The sequence below is a fragment of the Equus przewalskii genome, chromosome 27 (genome assembly GCF_037783145.1).
Source record: "Equus przewalskii isolate Varuska chromosome 27, EquPr2, whole genome shotgun sequence".
Classification (NCBI taxonomy): Eukaryota; Metazoa; Chordata; class Mammalia; order Perissodactyla; family Equidae; genus Equus; species Equus przewalskii.
This window is the reverse complement of record NC_091857.1, coordinates 23045560-23050270: the sequence shown is the minus strand read 5'-3', so window position 1 is coordinate 23050270 and position 4711 is coordinate 23045560. Positions and strand designations below refer to the sequence as shown.

The 4711-nt window shown below is 37.9% G+C and overlaps 1 pseudogene; it reads left to right on the top strand.

Annotated features, from left to right (window-relative positions):
• The first annotated feature begins 459 nt into the window (after positions 1–459).
• On the top strand, positions 460–1197 carry LOC103547126 (large ribosomal subunit protein uL30 pseudogene; annotated as a pseudogene).
• Positions 1198–4711: the final 3514 nt, after the last annotated feature.

The following is a 4711-nucleotide window of genomic DNA, read 5'->3' as shown; positions in this document are numbered from 1 at the left end:
GAACATTCCTTTGCTTTGGTGGTAGGAGTGTAAATTCCTCAACTGTTTTGGCAGATAAATGTGGAAGCAATTGTTTGAATTAAAACTACTATATGTTATACAACTATTCCAGTTCTTGAATCCTAACTTATGTTAAAAAAAAAATCACATTTGGTAAAGGACATATACAAATGTAATGCTATTTGTAGCATTGTTTGCAGTGTCAATAAACCATAAACAATCTGAATGCCCATGAATAAGGAATTAAACAAATCATGGCACATGTGCACACACACACACACACACACACCCCATGGAAAATGATGTGTTGGGTTCCATAAATGTTCCAAATGGGAGAGATGTTCACAATATAAAGTGAAATGAAAAAAGCAAACTCTGAGTAAAATGAATAATATCCACCTGTTAAAAAACATCAAAATGTAAAAATAGGTTAAGTGGTCCTCTTGTCCAGCTAAAACCATGGAGGGGGCAGAAGAGAAGAAAAGATGGTTCCTGCTATGCCAGAGCCCTTAAAAAAAAGTGAAGGAATTTCACAGAGCTAAAGATCAAGCACCTGAGAAAGAAGTTTGCCCAAAAAGTGTTTTGAAAGGCAAGGAAGAAGCTTATCTACGAAAAAGGTAAGCACTATTGCAAGGAGTATAGGCAGGTGTCAGAACTGAGACAAGAATGGCTAGGATGGCAAGAAAAGTTGCCAACTTCAACATACCTGCAGAACCCAGATTGGCATTATCAACAGGATCAATGCGGATGGTGTGACCCCAGAGGTCTGAAAGTTCTCGCGACTTCTTCATTTTTGCCGGATCTTCAGTGGTACCTTTGTTAAGCTCAACAGGGCTTCAGTGAACATGCTGAGGCTTGTGGAACCATATATTGCATGAGGGTACCTGAACCTGAAGTCAGTAAATAAATTGATCTACAAGCATGGTTATGGCAAACTCAACAAGAAGTGAATTGCCTTGACAAATAACATGTTGATTTCCCGATCTTTTGGTAAATGTGACATCATCTACGTGGGGAATGTGATTCATGAGATCTATACTGATGGAAAATGCTTCAAAAAGCAAAGAACTTCTGCTGGCCCTTCAAATGATCTTCTCTATGAGATAGGATGAAGAGAAAGACCATCATTTTGTAGAAAGAGAAGATGCTGGGAACTGGGAAGACTAAATCAACAGACTTATTAGAAAGATGGACTAAAGTGTCTACCATGATGACTTTTGTAATCTGGTCAGTTAGTAAACAGTGACTGTTTTCAGATTGAAATGTAAAACAAAAACAAAAACAACCCCCTCCTCCCTAAAAAAACAAGTTATGTGATTGACCGAAGAAAAATTGAGACAAGTACACACCCAATTCTTCACACTTGTTACCTAAGGGTGGTATGGCGGAGTTATTTACTTTTCATTTCATTTACTTTACATTTGTTCATTTAGTATATCAGAAAAGGTAAGACATAGGCAGGAGAAAAGAAAAGGTGGAACACCATTCTGGTGGTGAGTGCTGGGTGAGAAGAGAGCCGGACAACAATATGGCAGCCAGCCTTGTTATCTCCCCCCAAATGGAAGCAGGGGGCTGCCTCTGACTTTTTTATTTGGTAAGGAAGATTGGCCCTGAGCTAACATCTGTTGCCAATCTTCCTGTTTTTGCTTGAGGAAGATTGTTGCTAACATCTGTCCCATTGTTCCTCTATTTTGTATGTGGGACACCACCACAGCATGGCTTGATGAGCAGTGTGTAGGTCTGTGCTTAGGATCCGAACCCATGAAACCAGGCCACCAAAACAGAGTTCACAAACTTGAACCCATAAACTGGCCCACTATGCCACTGGGCCAGCCTCTGATTTTTTGAGTACAGAGATTTGGAGAAGGATGTGGAATGAAGAGGAAGAGAATGACTGGATCACCCAAGTTGCTTGAGTTACTGGTAGCTCCTCTCCCTGTACTCTCTTCCTAGTTACATGCAACTGTGCAGTAATATCCTGCCTCAGGAGAAGTTCTGCCCTTACCTATGCCAAGCTCAAGCTCCAAGGGTGGGGAGGATGAGGGCAGCAGAGGGTTATTGATGGATGAAGGTGCATGTACTCCAAGTATGAGTAGAAACTTCCAGATGAGTCAAGAAATTCACCAGATATCCATGCTTCCCTCCTCATCTCACTCACAGAGCTAAGCACCAATTTGCATGTGGGTGTTACTGTCCAAAGATTTACTAGGAGAAGAACATGATAGGATAATATGTGCAATTATTAATATATGCTTTTTCTTCTCCCTCTATATATTTTCCTCTCTCCGTTTCCCCTCATTCAAGCAGATAGTTGGCCCTGGGGAAATGTGAGGCAGGATAATGTTTCTGGCTATTAATTTTCAGTAACCTGAGTCTGAAGGAGAAGTCAGGCAAGATTGCTAGAAAAGACAAAATGAAGGAGGATTTTTGGGCATTGACCAAGTGTCTCGGTCAGAGACATGATGGGAGGTAAATTTACCAAGATAGAAAGAGATTCCCATGGGAATAGAGGAGTGGAGGGAGGAGGTGAAGGGAGGAGTCTGTGAGAGCAAGGAGATAGAGTCAGTGCCCAGTTTCCAGCTGCATAAACAAGTGAATGTTAAGACCCCATGGAGGAAACGGATGGTTGGTATTGACACCGATGAAATGAAGAGGTTTCATTCCCCCAACAGCAGACATTTTGGAATTATAAAAAATGCTGCGCTGAATATCCTTGTGTCCCTGTGCAAGAATTTTTCTGGGATTTATACTTTATAAGTTGACTTGCTGGGTCCTAAGCTTCAAACTTTGCTAGATATTGCCAAAATACTTTCCAAGTTATACCAATTTGCTCTCTCAACCACTTATATTTTTTTTTTCTCAAATGTAAACTAAGTATTCTATGGTAAAACTTTGATGTTCATTAATCATCAGCAATTAACATTAAGAATTTGAAAGTTTCTGTTTCCTCTAGCTCCTCATCATTACTTGCCATTGTCAGACTTTTGAATTTTTTCCAGTCTGACCGACATGACAGGGTATCTTGTTTTACTGTGCATATTTCTATCACAAGCAAGTTACAGCTTTTTTTTTTTTTTTGTCTTTATTGGTCATATAGAGCTTTTCTTCTGTGAACTGAAGGTTTGTATTCATTTCTTTACTGGGCTTTTTACCTTTTTTCTTATAGGATATTTTTATATATTCTAGATTTCAATTATTTCTCAAAATGTCTTGTAAATATTTTCTGTGTCTCTAGCTTCCCTTTAAACTTTGTTTGTGGTGTCTAATGTATAGTAATGTAAAATGCTAATGTAATCAAATGTATTCATCTTTTAGTTTGCAGTTAGAGATTTGGTCTTTTTTTTTTCTTAATAGACTTTATTTTTTGGAGTAGATTTAGGTTCCTAGCAGAATTGAGCAGAAGGTACGTAGATTTCCCTTGTACCTTCTGCTCCCACAGATGCCTGGCCTCCTTTATTATCAACATCCCCACCAGATTTGTTACAATTGTGAACATTTTTGTGTTTTAAGAAATCTTTTCTTACTTGAATGTTCTGAGATAGTCTCCTACATTTTCCTCTAAAACTTTTAAAGGTTGCTTTTAGCCTTTAAGTCTTTAATCCATGTGGTCTTCCTATTTGTGTATAGAATGAGGAGGAATTTAATTTTCAGATACATTTTACAGCTTGTTCCTCAATCACACAGGGTCAGGCCATCTTATTGGCAGTTTCACCTGCAACCCCACTGAAAGATCCAAGATAGCAGAGCAGTTCATAGCAGGCATCAGGACTGGACATTGGGTAAACCACTGGGCTCACGGACAAGCCTGAGAAACCAAACAGTAGACTAGTGGTGTTAGCGGATTAATGAGTGGGGTGATTGCTGTGGAGTTCCCAATGTCAGGGACATTGGCTAATGGGGAACCATGGACATTCACTGACTGAAAAAGGATATAACTGGCCTGGCCTCACAAGTGGATATCAGGATTTGCGCCAAATCAACCAACCAACCAGCGAACATAGCAGCAAATATGGCAGAACTAACACAGCCAAAATACTTTCCACACAATATAGACAACCCAGAGGAAAGTATTTTCAGAGTAATGTTTCCTCTCTGTAATATCACTAATTTATTTAATGTATACTATAACCTTTAAGTTTCTAAAAACCGGGACATAGTGGAGAGAAGGAAAAACTCCTGTTTTAATTGTTTATTTGGAAAAAATAACATTTATACTTATTTCTCCCCCCAAAAAGAATAAAATAAAATCGATTTTAATAATTTGAGGAGAGATTACAATTTTTTCTTATAAAATTTCTTTTTTGTAAGCAAGACAGCTACACAGAATTTCATGGTAATTTTAAGTATTTATACAGCTTTTTAAAGAAAATAAAAGAAAACTTTGAGTTATCAAACATATACTGGTTTTATGCTTTCAAAAGTAAAATCTCATTGTACATTGTCTCAGTTATCAGAATTAAAAAGCATAACCCAGAGTCCACTGTGTAATTTCTAAGATGAATGTCAAATTAAATACTTCAAATAGAGGTCGATCTTTGTAATAAAAATTTTAAAATATAAAAATAATTACCTGGGAATATCCCATACGTATTCTGAATCCCCCAGTTGACCTAGGTAATTTTTCTTATTCTTCCACGACATATGGCATTCTTTCTATGAATGACATCAGTTTGGAAATACCCCGTGGTTTTCTGAGTTATAAATGGATATT